Source organism: Lagenorhynchus albirostris, chromosome 2, assembly GCF_949774975.1.
Source record: "Lagenorhynchus albirostris chromosome 2, mLagAlb1.1, whole genome shotgun sequence".
In the NCBI taxonomy this organism is placed as follows: domain Eukaryota; kingdom Metazoa; phylum Chordata; class Mammalia; order Artiodactyla; family Delphinidae; genus Lagenorhynchus; species Lagenorhynchus albirostris.
Genome location: NC_083096.1, coordinates 43,572,296 through 43,593,008, shown reverse-complemented (window position 1 = coordinate 43,593,008; position 20,713 = coordinate 43,572,296). Strand labels below are relative to the sequence as shown.

General features: G+C 36.6%; 1 protein-coding gene across 3 annotated transcripts in view; it reads left to right on the top strand.

Moving 5' to 3' along the window:
• Window positions 1-13,368: 13,368 nt before the first annotated feature.
• The window catches only part of PLA2G4A (phospholipase A2 group IVA), a 160,975-nt gene continuing 153,630 nt past the window's right edge, over window positions 13,369-20,713 (top strand). For 2 of the 3 annotated variants that reach the window (XM_060142140.1, XM_060142142.1), the window contains exon 1: window positions 13,369-13,468. The gene's annotated coding sequence lies outside the window, so the exon portion shown is untranslated. Of the gene's footprint in view, window positions 13,484-20,713 lie in introns of all 3 variants that reach the window. The other variant, XM_060142141.1, reaches the window with a different exon arrangement.

The window sequence follows — 20,713 nt, the reverse complement described above, 5'->3', positions numbered from 1 at the left end:
CTGTAATCATTTGATAAAACTCTTTTTCTATTTACCTTACTTTCATTAATTTCACTGCAGACACCCTCAGAAATGGCTAAGGAACTCTACTGTCATCAATCATCCAGTTGAGGTATGTTGCAGAGTGTTAAAATTTCATTCTAGAACCTTAATATGAGAAACAGAAGCATACTAGTTTGTGTTAATTATGGTCCTGAATTCATTGTGCCTTATCTTAAAAAAAAATTCAACCAGAATTTGGGGAGCGTAATTCAGAATTTGGTAACACAAAGAAGAAATATTATAGGAAAACATGTTATTATCATATATAAAATGCAGAGCAGTGGAATCTTGGAAATTAAGATACTGATTTATCACACTGTTTCTTGAATTAATTAAGATCAGTTATCGAAACTAATAGAATAAAAAATAACAAGACAAAAGAGCTTAGAAAGCTAAGCAGAGGGAATTCATTCATTTCAAAAGATCTATTGCGTACTAGTTATTAACTTATGCGGCATCATGTTTTACATAGTTTATACAGCAGAACACAAAATAGACAGTCCTTGCCCTCCCCAGGAGTGTAGTCTAGAGCATGAAACTATAGGAAATGTAGGCACTGCATAAATGACTTGAAGTGTTAAGATGGAGAATTGCAGGGGAAATAAAAGGAAAAGGAGAGAAGCCTGGTTTGTTTGGGCAGAGAAAGGTGGGTGTTGGCCTGGTAAAATCTTTTTGGAAAAAGGAATCTTTAAATTGAAAATTGAAGTTAAGTAGATGTCAGCAAGACAGAGATGTTGAGAAAGAAATGTGATTTGTGTGAAGGTAATTAGACAGTCAAGAGTATGAGATATTGGAATTGAAAAAAGTCCAGTTAGCTCTGGAGAAAAGAGAAACAGATGATACTTATTGAGTCAAGGTATTCTGAGACCATGTCAAAGAGAATGGGTAGCATTCCAAAAGAAGTGGGGTGACATTGAAGGGAATTGACAAAAGATTTGTGTACTGCAGTGATCATGATCATATTAGCTGCTATTAGAGAAAACTTTGGAGGGGAAACGAGTGAAAGTTGGGAACATATATGTGTATATCTATATGTGCCTCTCAGACAATATGTCTACCAGGCAATAAGGTATATTGCATTAACTGAAGAAAGAGCAAGAGGAAGTTTGGGATTATGATTTATCACATTTATGCAGCCTGGTGAAGTCTTCCTTCTTGATGACAACACTTGTTAAGAGATTGCAAACATTTGTACTGCTGGAAGTGTTCCCTAGCCTTTCTGGATAGGGTTCAAAATTATGGTTCCCAGACCTTTGGATATCAGGGATCAAAAATTACTTCCCTCTCCCCCCCGCAAAAAACCAAAACAAAACAATAACCCAAATAAAAATTTGGATTGCCATTCTAACACCAAACTTTAAAGAATACAATCTCACAAGAAATGGTAAGCCTTCTCATTCCTCTGAAAGGATGGTTAATAACATTTTTGTGCATAAGATTTTCCTCATTTTTCTAGTTCTATAGTTCACAAAGCTATAACATTTTGTCTTGTTCAGAGTAGCCCAAAGACTGAATTTTGTAAACCTCAGCTCCACCTACCACAGAGACAGGATAAAAACTGGTATTGCCCTTACCTGTGAATCAAACATACCCAAAGTCACTTAAGAGTTTGAAAATGCCTTAATTCCCCACCTGTGTCTTTTAGGATAGACTAGAAGGGGCTTAACCTCTCTTACCGAGAAAGTGGCAGAGTTGCTTATTCATTGGAGGAGAGCAGAGGTTTCTCAGAGTTTTCCTTTGTTTAATAACTACTAGATTTGTAAATATACCCCTGGAAGACACAACACAATTCTGATGAGTCATCGTGCTTTCATATAAGAGTGCTGAAAAGTAACCTCAGAATAGGAACAGAAACTTAAAACCTCTTATTTTAAGACTTCCCTGAGTTGTGGTATTTTTCTAAGGAACATACACATACAATAAAATAGCTGCATATATATTAATATATATTGAAAATATTTAGAAATTAAAGATCCAGTGAGTGAGCATCTCTGAAAATGTTTGTTTCATAGACACTGTATTTTTGCTTTCACTTTATTCTTAATTAAAGTAGTTCATCTGGTGGAAGAAAACTTTGGGAACAGGAAAATGTAATTTTTGTCTCTATATAAAGCAGGCTTAAGAAGGTCTGAGAGTTTAGTCTTAACCTGGAGAGGAATGACACTAACATACTTCCCACTAGCACATCAAGAGGAGTATTTCCAGAAACTTGACTTCTTGCTTCCTTCATCATTCCTTAGATATTTTAGAGCAGAATAAATGCTATTATTACTAGGTAAAATCCCGCCTATGTACAATGTGATATTTGTCAAACTTGTTTTAAGTTACATATATTAAAAAAAAAACAACAATAAAAATGCCATGGGTTTCGAAATCAGGAAGACTTGAGTCTGGATCTCTGCTGTAACACTTAATAACTTACCTTGGGCAATTTAGTGAACGTGTGCCTTAGTTTCTCATTTATATGAGAATATTATTAATTATTAATTAATGTGGATAATACCCTGTTATAGTGCAGTTGAAAGTGAATGAAACAGCATCAGTATGTTTTCTGGACCCTCAATAAATGATTACTATTCTCTTGTCATGTTCATTCTTCTGGTTCTAGTATCCAACCCTCCCTTTCCACCTAGATCCCTTTGGATGTACTGGATGTTGGATATCCATCTGCCTGATCTAGAGTGTTCTCCACAGGGAAACATACAAATGTTAACTTTCCCATTGCTTCTCAGATCAAAGTTTGCCTCTTCGATTAATTGTGGATTTGAACTGAGTTTTAGTTACAAAAATGTTTAACAAAATTTTGTTTATAATAGTGGAAAATGTTGGAAATAGCGTAATATCTTAAAATAAGTTATCCTTTAATTAATTCTAGTGTACTCATATATTGTTATATTACACAACCATTAAAAATATCTTATTGGCATGGAAAAATATTTCCAACATGCTGTGGATAGGGAAAAATAGAAATAAAGCAATGTATACAGTGTAATGATATGAAAAATCATATGTACATGCATAGAATAAAAAACCAGAATGATATACAACAAATGTTAACAATTGTTATCTCTGGATGGTGGGATGTGCGATTTTTTCTTCTCTTTCTTCTAAATAACTAGGCCAGTGGCTATGACTTCTATAAGACAGGATGTAAGAAATGTGACATTTATTTTCCTAGTCAAAGTTAAACTGCTCCTAGTCCCTATCTGGCTAGGACATTTAGTTTCAAGCATTATTATTATTATTTTTTTTTGCGGTACGCGGGCCTCTCACTGTTGCGGCCTCTCCCGCTGCGGAGCACAGGCTCTGGACGCGCAGGCTCAGCGGCCATGGCTCACGGGCCCAGCCGCTCCGCCGCATGTGGGATCCTCCCGGACCGGGGCGTGAACCCGTGTCCCCTGCATCGGCAAGCGGACTCTCAACCACTGCACCACCAGGGAAGCCCTCAAGCATTATTGAAACTTCTTTCCCCTTAAAATTATCCAAGTTTGTGCAAGTGTCCTGTGGATCTTGTAAAGTTCCAATCATTTAAATAGAATCTTCACGTTTTGTTGTATTGCCATTACCCATGATAAGCCCATGCCCAAACCACATCATGCCTTTAAATCTAAGGAATTTTTTCTTTCCTCTGGGCCCAGCTTGAGTCCTACAAACTCCTGCAGATATAGTCCAGTGTTACCCTAGGCACTGTGCATTTTGTGATCCCAAATCTTTTCATTCCTCCTCAAATTGTTTTTCTTATTTTCACATGGCAAAATTGTTTCCCACTATGAATAAACTGGCTTTCTTATTCAGGTATTAATTCATGATGTAAGTGGAAATTGGAAGATGAAATCTAAATATACACTATTAAATGCATACTTATTACGTATCACTATGTATTACTTATATACTACTATGTAATAATATGTATTATTATTGTATAAGGCACTAGAATCCTTAATTTTAAGTGGAGTCTCTGAACCATCAATCTTATACAAATTATCTTCTACCATGCGGCCAGGTAGCCATTCCCCAGACGTCTTGCTACCTGCTCTTGATCTGAGGGATTGGGTTACCAGCACTCTGTAAATAAACAAGTCACCTGGATCCTTTCTACCGTGTCTTCACATTTGCTCCCTTTCATAATTCCCTATAAGAACTTGCACTTTGCAAACATATTGGGAAAAAACATGGAGGAAAGTGGGGAGTACAGGGGAGTAATCTTCTCCATGCTTTATAGTGGCTGCTTTAGTGGTTATACTTCTTAAAAGATTATTTGTTAAGGGAACACAATATCATGGTTTGGAGTAGAGAAGAAAAACTACCCACAGCCCTGAGAACTAAACACAAAAGGATGGCACATGCATTTTCAAAATGTTCAACAGTGAAATTTTTACCTTTCTAATATGAATTTTTTTAAAAAAGGAAAAAAACAGCTATCAGGGACCAAAACAAAACATGTGTTTATAAAAACTCAAAACTTTCCCGATTCTTGTTTACTTGGGAGCTTTTTCTTTGACTTCTAAGGCTCAATTAATTTATCTGTAAATAGGCAATGGGAAAGAGCTATAGAAAGGGATATGTAATTTGAGGTCAAAGGTTTGGTTTAAACTTTGATGTTCACTTTTGGGTAAATCACCTACTCTGCAAGGCTGGGGCAATGCTACCAGGATGCCCAGTTAATCCCAGAGGTTACATGCAACTCCATCGGATGACTCCAGTACACTGGAAAGAGTTTCTTCTCTAAGGAATCATGTCTGCCTCCCCGAGGACTTAAAAGCAGAGGTCACATTTTATAATCCCAAATCTCCTTCCCCAAATTGTTTTTCATAACTTTCAGTTGGCAAAACTGATCCCAGCTAAGAATAAACTGACTGACTTGTTTAGACATAACTATATGAGGTAAGCAGCAATTTGAAGATTAAATCTTAAATCTTAATAAAACATTAAATACATACCATGTATAAGACATTGTCTCTAACTCTAGATTGAGTCTCTGAATCATCAATCTGTTACAGATTATCTTCTCATACCATGTGGTTTGGTCTACTCCTGGAGTTGAGTTTTGTCAAACTGTCTCAACCTTCCAAATCATCTTTCTCATCTTGATAAGTCCCCTCCCCTACAGGGAGTTCACCATTCCTTCTTGACACAGTAATCACTCAGGTTTTCCCCCTCCTCACATTACTGTCTCTATTCTTCAGTCTGTGCTGCTTTGTTACTAAATACCAGGTTAATAATGTCATTCCCTTGCTAAGAGCCAAGAAACCAACACCCATCTCTGACAATTAACTACCATATTCAAAACAGAATAGCGCAACTAACCACTACCATCTTTGATAGCTGGGAAATTTCTTTCTTTCATTCTTTCTTTCTGTCTTTTTTTTTCAAATTTGCCATTACATTTATTTATTCTCTTTTTTTAAATTTTATTTTTTTAATTGAAGTGTAGTTGATTTATAATGTGTTAGTTTCTTCTTTTTTTTTTTTAATTTTTGGCTGCATTGGGTCTTCATTGCTGCGTGCGGGCTTTCTCTAGTTGAGGTGAGTGGGGGCTACTCTTCATTGCGGTGCACAGGCTTTTCACTGCAGTGGCTTCTCGTTGCAGAGCATGGGCTCTAGGCGTGTGGGCTTCAATAGTTGTGGCATGTGGGCTCAGTAGTTGTGGCTCACGGGCTGTAGAGCACAGGCTCAGTAGTTGTGGCGCACAGGCTTAGTTGCTCCGCAGCATGTGAGGTCTTCCTGGACCAGGGCTTGAACCCATGTCCCCTGCATTGGCAGGCAGATTCTTAACCACTGCACCACCAGGGAAGTCCCGTTGTGTTAGTTTCAAGTGTACAGCAAAGTGATTCAATTATACACACACACACACACAGACACACACACACACACACACACAGGACCTACCTATATAGTAGGTCCTTGTTGGTTACCTATTTTATATATAGTAGTGTGTATGTGTTGATCCCAAACTCCTAAATTATCCCCCTCCCCCTTTCCCCTTTGGTGATAGCTGGGAAGTTTCTTTTTCATCACAGGAAAATGTCTAAATTCCTCCATCTGTTTTTGAAGAATTTTTAAAATCTGACCTCCAGTGTACATTTCTGAACTGCTCTCCCCACAAACTCTTCTCCTTTTAGAACTGCCTTTGCACTTCCTCCCAACCATTAATTCCTGCCTTTGCTGCTTAAATTGCTCACAGCTACCCATCAAAATCCAATCCTAGTTTCATGGCCCAGTTTTGATTTCAGATTTAATTTAGTACTTCGTTGTCTCTTCCTCACTCTAGCACTTTCTGTTCAAGACACTTGTAATGGCTTTTAGTCATATATGTCTTTCATGTTTCATGTGTCAATACGGGTTTCTGTGCTTGTACTTGCTGGTTCTTCTGTCTGAACATTCCTCCCACACTGTTTCATGACTGGTTGGCTTAGTCTCATCTTTCAATCAAAATGTATCCTCAGAGTGGTCTTTCCTGGACTTTTTTTTTTTTAAGTCATTATCTTGTTCATCTTGTTCCTTGACTCCCCTGTGCACTAGGATGTGAGCTACATGAAAATACGGACCTTGCCTATCCATTGCTCTCTCTCTCCAGTGCCTAACCGTATGCTTGGCACAGGATAAATAGGCAAGACATCCAGGGAATGGCTATATGGAGCGCTTGGTAAGGTTGGGTTATGTCTTTAGAAGTTCTCAGGACCAATCTTGGCATGGAAGCAGCGTAAAAGCTTCTTACCTTCAAGAGAGGAAGTGACTTGGCCAGTGGGCCTATCAGTAGTAACCTGTGCTTACTGAGTTTAATTTTTGCCTCCCCAAGTGTATTACAGAATTTGTAAAGGATCTCCTAGCACAGACATTTAAAAATCATTGTGAATGAGTGATCAGATGAATGAATCATATTTATTGGGTGAATGGATGCTGTTTACTAAACACATATTAACTTCAAAGAGAATGCTGTGTAAAGATTGGTGGAACATTTCAAAATAATGACCATATGTAACTTAAGCCATGCATTTATTACAAGTAGCAGAATGGCTGTTAAGGGAAATAGAAATATCTAGAGAGCCAAATGAAAGGGAGATTGTTTTTCTAGAACTATGATTTATAGCAAAATAATCATACCTTCTTCTTTCTCCCTATTTTAGTGATAAATCAAAATATTATCTGATATTGCAGTGCTTTCTTTAAATGTAGCAAGTTATAAGCAGTAATGGACTTACAACTGTTTAGGATATTAGTCTAATATTTTATTTTTATTTCAGTTCTTGGACCATTGCTATTTTCAGGAAAGTAAAAATACCTCAGTAGTGTATTAATTAGGAAATATTTAAATTTGTTGAGTCAACAGTGTTTTCTTTAATAGTCCTATCTATCTGTAGAAAACAGTTGGATCATTTTGCTGATTGGAATGAATTAGATTAGCAGAAATTTTTATTTTTTATAGCAGCTTTTGGATTTTTGTTGTTGTGGTTATAAATTATCAAATTTTACTCTATCCTAAAAAATAAATTTGGGACAAACTGAGATTTAAGGCTAGATTATAAATGTAATGAAATTAAATTTTGTTATGTGACTATTCTTGTTATTTGGGTGAAGATTAAGAGTTGTCTTTATTGTGTTTCCAATCAGAGAAAACTTTTATATATATATGGATTTTATATATATATATAGAATGAAAGAAAACAGATTTTTCCAAAGAGAACATGTTGGTCTTGACAATGTGTTTGAAAAGTCAAATAGCAAAAGTGCTTTTGAGATACTTACTCACTGGTTTTATAAACATAAGTACAGGAATGCTATTATCTTCATCCTCTAATGGAATCCCTTTACTGACATCATCGGAGCTCAGTTAGTTGAGGAACTCTGGACGTTTGCTTAGCAGTAATTCTTCCTAGTCAGGATTGCCTTCAAAGCAAAAGACATGTTCTCAACCTCTCGCATGGTTGCCAGTACATTTAAATTCCAAGAGTACAGGAATTTTGAAAACCCTATAAAGTGTCTGCAAGGCAGTTTCTGAGCTGTGTGATTGGGCTCGTGCCCATTCTGACAGAACTGGTGAAATTAGACATGCGCTTGCTTTACCAAATTTAGAGGGATCTTGGAGAGCAGAAAACAGCTTGTACATTATTATTATTATTTTTGAAAATAATTACATTTGTTATAGTCCCCAAAGTCAAGGGTCTTATTTTTTTTAATAGATCTTTAGTGAAGTATAACTGCTTCACAAGACTGCACTAGCCTCTGTTGCACAGCAAAGTGAATCAGCTACATGCACACATACATCCTCATAGCCCCTCCCTCTTGAGCCTCCCTCCCACCTTCCCTATCCCACCTCTCTAGGTCGTCACAAAGCACCGAACTGATCTCCCTGTGCTATGCTGCTGTTTCCCACTAGCTAACTATACATTATTGCCACAAGTAGGTAAAATGAATTAGGACAACTTGGTTTTGTCAAAAGTTCCTTAACATGGTGTATCTGTAGTCAAATTTTCTACTGTGTATTAAGTCATGTTAATCACTGACAATATGACTCCATTTGTATAATATAAATTTGTAAGTCAGGGATTTGGTTGATTTGGGATAGGCTGAAAAGGTGGTCAAACAAAACAAAAAATATACACTGAAAAAATTGTCGGACAGACTTGGATTGAAATCCTGGCTTCACTACTGATTTTATGTGCTTAGGATTCTATATAAAGACAGTAATGCATAATTTCATGAATATAGTGGTTAATGATACTGCAAATGTAGTGATAATACAAAGTATGTGGTCCAATATAGGCTCTATATAAGGGGCAACGATGATATTACTATTGCTTTATTTGGTATAGTCCTCTTAATATATTTTTAAAAAAACACAGAGGAGGAAAAAGTTTAATAAAGTAGTAATAATCTGCCTAACATGTTCAATTAAAAGAAGAATAATTAACACGGGGTGGGGAAGAGGAGGGTGGGACAAATTGGGAGATTAAGATGGACATATATAAACTACCACATGCAAAATAGATAGCTAGTGGGAACAAGCTATAAAGCACAGGAAGGGCTTTCCTGGTGGCGCAGTGGTTGAGAATCCACCTGCCAATGCAGGGACAGGGGTTCGAGCCCTGGCCTGGGAAGATCCTACATGCCACGGAGCAACTAAGCCCGTGAGCCACAACTACTGAGCCTGAGCTCTAGAGCTCACGTGTCACAACTACTGAAGCCCGTGCACCTAGAGCCCGTGCTCCGCAACAAGAGAAGCCACCTCAATGGGAAGCCCGTGCACCACATCGAAGAGTAACCCATGCTCGCTGCAACTAGAGAAAGCTTGTGTGCAGCAACGAAGACCCAACGCAGCCAAAAATAAATAAATAAATAAATGAATTTATATAAAAGAAAAGCACAGGAAGCTCAGCTTGGTGCTCTGTGACGACCTAGGTGGGTGGGATGGGGGTGGGTGGGAGGGAAGTCCAAGAGGGAGGGATTATAGGTATACATATAGCTGATTCACTGCATTATACAGCAGAAACTAACACAACATTGTAAAGCAATTATACTCCAAATAAATAAATAAATAATGTTAAAAAGAACTATTAAAAAATAATTAAGAGAAAATTATTGCTTCCATTTTTCAGGTCAAAAATATTGATGCAAACCTATGGGTATAGTAAATGTACACTGAAGGTACAGATGATGAGTCCTAGTAGATATTTAGCTATTAAAATAGAGTTCTTATTGTTCATAAATATACTATCTCTAGATCTGTGCTTTCAACACAACTAAGTTTTATTTATTTTTAAAATTTTTTATTTTATTTATTTATTTGGTTGTGCCATGCAGCTTGTGGGATCTCAGTTCCCTGACCTGGGATTGAACCCTGGTCATATCAGTGAAAGCCCAGATTCCTAACCGCTAGGCCACCAGGGAACTCCCATGACATCTAATTTTTAAATTAATTGTAAATATATTTTAATTAGGATCCATTTCACCCTTATCTCTGATTAGCTTCATATTTACAGGAATTTTATTAGTGTCTGTCGGGGCATAAAAAAATAAACTTCCTCTTCTTTAGTACGGATGGAAATGGCAGTAGGGTGGCAGTAGGGTGCTATTTGGGTGTCAGGTTTAAGACATCTTTGAACCTAATATCATGGATAACAAATTCAACAAACATCCTTTGAACTCCTAATATGTTATGGACTTTGTGTCCCAAGAGGGTTTACTAAAATTAAGAAGGCTTGTTTCCTACCATCATGTAGCATAAAATATTTTTCCTTTAATAAGTGTTCTTACTGAAACTGAAAGATTAATTATTCTGGAAAGGGGAGTGGGTAGAGAAATTTTCCAGACAAGGTATAATTGAGCTAACCCTTGCAGAGTAAGTAGCGTTATTTTAGTAGAATTTAAGGGAAAGGTGTGCAAGGAGATTAGTCTCTGTGGTAGTCTGAATGATGAGAGTTAATTAGCTGGATGACAAAAAATTCACAGGTGAGAATTACTTCCATTTTCTTTGGGGTGTCTTACTAACTTGATTTTGTTAATACATAAAGAGAGGAATGACTCATATTAATTATACTCATAGATAAATAGTAAGAATACCAATTTATTGTTTTACCTTCACTATAGTTGCATTATGAACTAGAACATGCAAGTGTAGCAGTGGAAAAGAGGGACATATTATTATAAGTAAATTGGTTAATTGGTGACCATTGAGAACCTTCCCTGTTTCTATCTGCAATCTGGATTAGATTTCCCCATTCAGCATACCATGCTGGCTAATAATTTTCATTGGATGTATGGATTTAACTACCAAACAGTATCTCATTCCTCAAGTCCAAGTAAGTTTATGGGAGACAAATCACTTTCATATGGTTAGAATACAGGATAGGTGAAGTGGAAGCAGTGAAAAAGACAATAGAAAGCAATTGCATATAGAGGAAGAAAAATCAATCATGAAAACTTCAGGTTTTTCTTTTCTGCTTTTCAAGCCATGGGTTTTGACAAGTAGGTACTTTCTTGTAGTTAATTTGGCCAGTTTTTAGGCCATTCCTTTTGCTTAATTATCCAGTGCTTAAATTAGCTTAATATCCTCAATCTATATTTTTGAAAATATTGATAATTAATGGTAAAGGGTCTGAAACTTATTGACTAGCAATAATGCACAAGGTGGGATTGGACTCGAAGAGGCTGCTACATACTCAGTTTCAGATGAGTCCTACCTGTATTCCTTCTCCTAACAGATCTTCTTGATGGTTAGGCCTGGAAAAGAGGGATCTTCCGACCAATTCATCCCACAGACTGAGGCAGGCTATGAAAGCAGGGGCTTTCTTACCTAAGGTGGAGGTTCTTGAACTCGTAGGCTAATGTTGGAAATATTTTTGGAGGAACTAGGACAAAGTAAGGATAGTCAGTCTGAATAGGTATCATTCATCTAGTGGTCTATGTAAACAATGAGATCATAGGTAGGGAGCCAAACTGAACGGAATGTGGGCAATGGGAGGTGGTCCGGATATCCGTTCCAGAGAGGGAGAGACATACCTGCAGGAGATTTTATTCACTATAAGGATGAAGATGTTAGCCCAATTTAGTAAGGCTGAAAAGAGGCAAATATCTCCCCATATGTTTTAACCCTAGCCATAACATATCCTGAAATTCTCTTTGAAAGTATTTAATCAAAACTTTTTCTTATCTTTAACAGATTACACACTATTGGATATCCCCTCCAAATACTGAGTTACAACTTTTTATTATCAAACTGACCCGAGCACTGTGAAGCTGCTTTTCAAAGGAGACTTTCTTCACCAGGGTCTTAGGATGAATGTGCCCTGCAAAACATCTTCTTTCTTTACCTGGGGAAAAAGGTAAAAAAAAATAGTAGTGTGCTCTCTGTTCCTCTACTTAGCACACTTAACCTTTCAGAAATTTAGGATCTTCTTTGGAAAGAAAACAATCTTGACTTCCTGAGACACCACAGGCCTTTTTTTAGGAAGGTGAGGCTAATAGTATAACAGGTTGAATTTATAGGAGAAAATCAAGACAAAAAGGAGTTGAATTCTGAGCTACAGAAAGCAGATAATCCAGAAGATTTAATGATGGGGTCTGCAGAAATTATATTCTTTGAAAATGTTACAAGAGAGATAGGAGAGTGTGCTCAATGTTAGATTAAAGACAAAATTAGAAGATCCTGTGTTTGAAAAACAAGATACACTAAATGAATGTGTCAGTCTTTAAAGACACTAATTTTTTGTTTTGTTTTAAAATTTTATTTTATTGCAGTAAGAACAATTAACATGAAATCAACCCCCTTCAATTTTTAAGTGTACCCCACGTTATGGTTGACTATAGATATAATGTGGTACAGCAGATCTCTCCAACTTCCTCATCTTGCTTAACTGAAACTTTATGCTCACTGATTTGTAACTCCCCATCACCCCCTCCCCTCAGCCCTTGGTAACCACCACATTTTTAATTTTTTATCTTCAAATATATTTAGTTGCTCAGAGTTTGATATTCAGAAAAAGCTAAATGTAATGACTAATTATTATGGTGTTCATATTAGCTACAGATTAATACTAAAAAGTTAGAATTAAACAGTCACTTATTCTTTTTTTATAAATGAAATTGATTTTAGTAATATAAGTTTTTTTGGCCGTGCCCTGTGACATGTGGTATCTTAGTTCCCCAGCCAGGGTTCGAACCCATGTCCCCTGCAGTGGAAGGTGGAAGTGCACAGTCTTAACCACTGGACCACCAGGGAAGACCCAGGTCATTTATTCTAACGTTGCAAAAAAAACGAAAAAAAAAAAAAAACCCTCAAGTTTCTGTTATAATTCGTAGCGAATTGCATGATAACATCTCATGGATGATTGATAAAGAATAAAAAGAAAGAAGTCATCTTGTAAAGACACTAATTGATTCTTGCAGAATTTGGATAAATTTAAACAATATACCTTCTTTGTTACAGTGATATCAGGTATTTGAATTTACTTTGCATATTTCTAATTTAACCTGATTTGATTTTTCCCCCTAAATCTCAACATATGTATTACATTCTCCAGTATGCCTTGGGTTATCCATATTTTCAATTGAGTTCTTACTTGTTTGGAAAAAAAGGAGGAAGCAGTAACTACTTAAGGACAAGAAGTACTTTCAGACACACGCATACATAGACTCCATGTAATTTAGGACTGTTTAACTTACATATTATTTAAACATGTTTTCTGACTTCAAACTCCTAGTTCTGATAAGTAAACATTTACATTTAAGATATTAGCTGCTCTGAGAACAACGCTTTTCCTCCCTTCCTCCTTAAATCCACCTTAACACATCTGCAAAGACGAAAGGAAACCAGCTCACATTTTAGCCCCTCCTACCAAGGATAAGACTTGAACTTCTCTGTGGTCCCGGGCTGAGAAAGGATCCTGACAGAAAGCTAGAGGCGTAAAGGAGCCTGAGGAATCTCATTGTAAGTCTGGGAACTGTAAGCAATATATTTACTCTTCCCTGGCTCGCTCCACTTCTCTCTCCCGCCCTCCCTAGCTTTTAGTTTGTATCTTGCTTGGAAGGAAGAAAGGACGAAGGGAAGCGTAGGATTCACCGCTGTGAAAAGTCTGCATGTCCTCTGAGTTTTGAAATGAGATACAGATCAGGAACCTTAATTTCCTTCTAACAAATGCCAGTTTGCTTTCCGGGGTCTAAATGCACTGTGGAATCCGACGATAGGATTTCCTTCCTGTAGAGCGCCGAAAGAAAGCGAACGTTCAGAAAGGCAGTTAGGTGGCTCTACTTAGCGCTCCACGTGATGCCACCCGGTGGTTGCCTATTCCCATTATTGAGCAGCCTGCTCTTTGACAGCCCTAAGGATCTTTAGCGAAGAAATGTATCAACTAATTTAAGGTTTAATTAAAAAAATAGTCATTTCGGTTACTTACGCAAAGCATTCCTGGGTATTTAACGTGTGGCAGTGTTATGCGAAAAAACAAACAACATTGAAAAATTAATTGTATACTGACTGGTATTCTGATTCGTCCTTCTAAGTTATTTGACATGCCAGGAGAACAGAGCTCGAAACAAGATATTGGAAAAGATTTGCTTAAATAAGAAAGCTAAGTTTTGAGAGTGAATACTATTTTAGTAATTTTGTATTGGAAGCATTTGTAAAAAAAAAAGGCATTTGGATTTGAAATAATAGTGGTTTAATGGTTTAACTTATTTAAGTTTCCTATAACTTGTACTCATTTTAATCTTAAAATTAGTCATTTTTACCTCAAAACTAGGACAAGAAATGCTCTTTATGTTGGTTGATGATGTAAGTAAGCACTTATTCATCTAAGGCAGATGGAGAATACTAGAGGCGGACCATTTGGATGGATGTCAATTCTAAGTTATGATATTTGCATATATGACCCTTTGGGTTCAAGGAGAATTTCTGTTTTGTGTCTGTTTGCTGCATAAATTTGGAATTGTAGCCTAAGAGATGTTTGTAGTGAATAGTAGTGAAAGAAGCCTTGTTAAGTTTTAAAATTATGTTCCAGAGATCTCTAGACCTTGCCAGTCAAGTTTGATATTGGGATTAAACAACAGGTATTTGTTTCTTTCAGTGAGCAGAGGAAGAGTTAAATTTTAAGTTAAACAATAACTGTGAAATGCATAGAGAAGCGTTTAATCTGCATTTGCTCAAAGCAGCTTTACAAACTTCCTGTAGGGGAAGCACATTTTATGGGACAAGAAACTAAGAAACCTATTTAGTAATTTTCCTTGTCCCAATTAAACATAAATGAAAAATATCTCAAAAGTGACTTGCAATGTTAAAATCCTTTTTTTTTTGTTTTTACATTTTACGTTTATCAGTTTCTTGCTAATAGTACCTGATAAAGGTCATCCCACAGAGATACTTTGGCCTGTGTTTTCAACCCATCAGTATCATTCCTAGTGTCTCTGCTTAGAAAGCAAAGTCATAAAATGAAATCATTTGCATTAAAAAAAAATATGTTCCAGGAATGAAAAAGAGGAAGAGAGAATGAGCTGTTTCCTTTTCCTGTCTTACGCCTTTTTATTTACCATCAGTTGTTTTCTTCCTCTTGCTTGCAGATTTTATAGCATTAGTTATTCTCAGCTTCTTCTTTTTAGTTTGTTTTATCACAGACCCTTTTACAAATCTTATGAAAGCTGTAGACTCCTTCCTAGAATAATGACACTTTTGCTCTCAAACATGCACAAATGTTGAAACCCCTTTAGGAATTTCACAAATCCCCCAAAACGATTCATGTCGTGTGAAAACATAGTATTTCTTAGAATTTCGGAGCTTTCTGACGATTTCAAATAATTAGCAAATTATTTTACTTATGAGTAAAGAACTGCCTCACAGTGAATATTGCACTTATTCAGTTAGTGTTCTGGAACTCTAAGTAATTGGTATAATGGAAAAACTACTGCCTGGAAACCAAATGACCTAGATTCTAGACTCCACCCTGATAGTAATTAGCTGTACAATATTAAGCTTGCCATTTTTCTGTGACATCTGATATTTTTTATTGCTGAATGCAATAAGTAAAACATAATAGGGAAGTAAGATACAAGTTATTTTTTATTGGATTGTGGGATGTCTATATCTGCTGCTTTTGTTCCAAAATTCCTAATGATATTTCCCAGCATAATTATGTTTTATAACATTCTTGTTTATTACAAAGATAATTCATGCTTACTGTTTAAATCCTGTTACATATAGAAATTGCAAAGAAGAAAAGGAAAATTGAACATATGGTCCCTGCAAGTGGTAACTACTTTTTTTTAAAAAAAAAATTATTTATTTATTTGGTTGTGCTGGGTCTTTGTTGTGGCAGGCAGGCTCCTTAGTTGCAGCTCGTGGGCTCCTTAGTTAGGGCAGGTGGGCTCCTTAGTTGTGGCACATGGGCTCCTTCGTCGAGGCAGGCGGGCTCCTTAGTTGTGGCATGCGAACTCTTAGTTGCAAGGGGTAACTATTAAAATTTTATTCATTCAATCAAAATATTTATTGGGTAACTAGCATGCATAAGCACAGAGACAAGAAATTCATATATATACATCTATTTATGCTTCTAGACATTTTTCTACACATACACTCACGTGTAGATTTTACAGAGTTGTGATCACACTTGTTAAAAGATAAACTGAGGCATATTAAAACTTTTGAGTTCATTTGAGCAAAAATTGATTGGCATGGGGCAGTGCCCAACCAGAAGTGGTCAGGAGCACTATATGGGAGAGAATTTTATAGAGAAAAAGCAGAAGCAAAGTAAGGAATTTATGGATTGGCTACAGCTTAAAGCTTAGTTGGCTGTTTATGAATGACTGTCCTTAGGTTTCAATTTTGTACCTTCAAGGCATTTACCGGCTTAGATTTTGGTTTGCTGATGTAGGCTGCAGTGGCATTAGAGTCACCTTAGTCTAATGGCCTCCTTGTTTAATTAGTTTAGCACACTGCTGATGCTGTTTCATAACATGCTTCCACTCAATCATGAGATTTTCTCTTAAAACGTATTTTTATATTCATGTGTTATTTTATATTCATTCATATCTTAAATATTACTAAGTCCCTACTATGTGTCAGCCACTATGCAAGTGATGGCAATCTAGCCATGAGCAAGAGAGTATGGTTCTAAGATGTAATTTTTAGTCTATGGAAATGTTGTATTGGCTGATTATAAGTTGCTGGATATTTAGGTGGATTAAAGTTTTCTACTATTATAAATAGTGTTTCATTTAGGACCTCAATATAAATGTTTGTATACATCTTTGTTTATTTCCTTTGGATAGATTCTTAAAATGCATTTTTCAAGTTCTAACAAAAGTTCCACTAATTACAGGTTATGAGATCATAAGCCAAATGCTTTATCAAAATTTTCTTTTCTCATCTGTAAAAGAATAGTAATAATAATAATACTAATTGAGTATTTGGAGGATTTAAAAAGCATTTAGCAAAATATTGTAGAGTACTAGTTATTATTTTTGACATTTTGCTCTTGAGAAAGATTGGATCCATTTATCAGTAGTATAAGAGAGTAGAATTTCCCTAAGCCAACATTGTGTTATCACTCAAACAGAACAAACAACCACAAATCCAAAAACTGAGACAATTGTTATATGAAAATGGTATCTTGTTTAAATTTGCCTTTTTTTTCAGGAATAAGGTTGAAAAATTTTCATGGTGGACACTTCTATGCCTATGTTTACGAATTGCATCTTTCAATGTGATTTTTAAATCTTTTTTCAGTTTTAATTTCTAATATGGTAAATATCAATGGATATAACTCACATAATCAAAGGCCCTTGGGGGTCCTCAATAATTTTGAAGAGTGTTAGGGGCCTTAACATGAAAGGCTAAATTTTGAAATGGAAATAGAAATTCTGTAAACATTGCTTTTTTCAAGTTTAGAGGATTGTTCTTGTTTCCTGATACCTTTTCTTTAACAATGGGTGAGATGCATAGAAAAATGAAAGCAAGTCATTTTTATTCTCACTGTCTGTCATCTTTTACAAAATTCAGGGGACTTGAAGAGGTTTCCGAGAAGAGGACCAAAACCCTGGTAGAATCTCCCACAGCTTTAGGAACATCCAGACTTGCTTAATGCAAGAAGGTGGAGCTAGAGATAGGTCTAACGGTTACAGGATGATTCTTTCGAAAGGTTTTGTAAGAAAAATGGTGTCCATGTTTGTCAAGAACCAACTTAGAGAAAATGAATATAAGCTTTAGGCCATTCATCTTGTACTCCTTGGCGACTAGGGCAGTGACAGTTGGGAGAACCAAAAGGTTGGTTCAGGGGTTCTTTCCAAAGAAGACATTAAATAGAGCACATATTGTTCCTGCCTTTTTTTTGGGGGGGTGGGTATATGGGCCTCTCACTGTTGTGGCCCCTCCCGTTGCGGAGCACAGGCTCCGGACACGCAGGCCCAGCGGCCATGGCTCATGGGCCCAGCCGCTCCGCGGCATGTGGAATCTTCCCGGACCGGGGCACGAACCCGTGTCCCCTGTATCGGCAGGCGGACTCTCAACCACTGCGCCACCAGGGAAGCCCTGTTCCTGCTTTTTGATACCACTATTTGCCTGAGAAAAAGAGATGTGCCCAAATTTTGCTACTCTTGCCATTCTGTGATTCTCAGTTTTTTGGATTCTCTTTGATTCTTAGTCTACCCTCAGAACAATTCTTTGAAAATACAGTTTATCTCTCCTCTATACAAATATAAAATAAGCTTAAATATTGATAATTCAGTGCCCGCCATAAGCGGATTTATGAAGCTGCACAACGAGTCTGATCACTTATTGAATGAATTCAAATAGCTTTAGAGAAACTCAGCCATCACCTATAAGTGATCCCGGTCAGAGTTTAGTAACCACTGAGTCAAAGATGAAGGGCTGAGAGACCAAGTTGCACTCATTTTCCTTCCATTCCCTTCTTAGGGGGAAGGGAATGCACTTGTAAATTAGCTGCTCCCTTTTCCTTAATCTTCCTCTTCATTTGCTTGACTTCTGGAGTCTATAGGGAAATTTAGGTATTTTAGGTAACAGTGTGTTTTGAATTAGAAAACAAATATCCAGGGCTTCCCTGGTGGCGCAGTGGTTGAGAGTCCACCTGCCGATGCAGGGGACACGGGTTCATGCCCCGGTCCGGGAAGATCCCACATGCCGCGGAGCGGCAGGCCTGTCAGCACGTCCAGAGCCTGTGCTCCGCAACGGGAGAAGCCACAACAGTGAGAGGCCCGTGTACAGCAAAAAAAGAAAAAAGAAAAGAAAAGAAAACAAAAATCCATAATATGTGTAATTTCAGTATTCCATAGTATGAAAAACTCATGTGTTTATAACAGTTTAGTTTTTCATTTTATTATTTAATTTACAATCTGTTTTCTGATTACCTAGTTTGAAAAAAAAATCAGAGGGACAATAATACCTTTCGTTTGCATAGCATTTTGTGGTTTATAAAGAGATTGCTCAATAACTTTATTCCCACAATAACCATGTAGGTTCGCAGAGCAGATATTCACATTTTGCAGATGTGAAAAGAGAAGTGTTGGAAAGTTAAATAGCTTATTTAATATCCGAGTCTTATGATTTCCATTTTGATGCATTTTTATGCTTCAATTAACTAATTGATTGGTTTATATTTCCAGTTTTGATGCGTGTTATTTAAGACTGTCAACCTCCCCCTATTTGTTGACACCAGAAAAATTATAGGGGAAGAACCAGAAAGTACACATCCTAATGCACGTTTCCATATTAACTCAATTGTTCTGTTCTTATAACTGGATTACTGATTGACATAATAGAAGAAGTTGCACAAATTTAAGAATGATTGAAGAAGTAGCATATGATTTAGAATTTCTTATTTTGTAACTATTTAGCATTTTATAAAGATATATGCCACTTTAAGACAATAAAGTATATGAAGTTTAATCCAAAAATACAAAAGAGATGTATTATGAGTTGTATAAGAAACACTAATGCTACCAACGGTTTTACTTTCATTTGGTAATAGAGCATTTTTTTAGAATATTCTGAGTATAACCTACAGAGCCTATGGTTCTTTTTGGCTCTTATTAATCCTGGTGGTTGGCATAAAGCATTTGTATCAAGACGGTTACTCTGACCTTGGATTTATCATTTGTAGAAAAAAATCATTATTATTTTACCTTTCCTAACAACCCAGTAGCTTATGGCATACCAGGTATTCCTTTTCAGGAGTAAAAATCAACTTTAGTTATAACGTCGGCTTATTATACATACGTATAACTTCATAACAAATAATACATAGTAGGTCATGTTTGACTGCTAGATGCAGCTGCACCACTAGAAACATTAGGTCAGCAAATGGCTTCTGAATTTCAAAGTCAGTAAATTGACACACTTCCTATTTGCCTCATACTTTTACATCCACAGCTTTAATAAGATAAGCAAGTTGGGCGCAGTACCTCGGCAATAAACTGGGATGTTAGACTCCCGTGTGTATTCTTGTGGGATTCCTGGATCTGTAATTGTAGAAGAGACAATGTCTGCCTGGGTTAGTCTAGGGGCAGGAAAATGGTGTCTTTAAGTTTTCTTCAGGCTTTCTCTTATTTATTTATTTATTTTTTGGCCGTGCTGCGCGGCATGCAGGATCTTAATTCCCTAACCAGGGATCGAACCAGTGTCCCCTGCAGTGGAAGTGCGGAGTCTTAACCACTGGACCGCCAGGGAAGTCCCCAGGCTTTCATTTTTTATTACTTGAAACAAAAGGGTAATCCATTTTGTGGACTGTTTACATGTAGTTGATGCAATATTATGAAAGTAGTAAGAAAAGTAATTTACAGCAATTAAGTAAGAATTTATAGAAAAGTACTCTGGGGAAAAGTATCTAAAGATGTATGCGGTTATGAGGATATGCTATGTAGATTCCGGCATCTATAATTAAGATATCTTAATATCCATCAGTCCCTTGTTATTATCTACCACAAAGCTCAAACAGGTATCAACTTCCTTTCCATTTAACTGTCATGAAGAAGAGGCAGATGAGTTTAAAACTGGTTGAGGTCATGAACTTAGATCTCAAAGATGTAACGGTAGGGCGTTTCTGTAGGTCATGGGATAGTCTTCAAAATTACTACTTTCAGTGTACAATGGGAATTCATGTTCAAATATAACTTCAAAGTATCATTATATCATTGATTAGTAGAAGATGCTATTAACATATTTTAGGAAGAT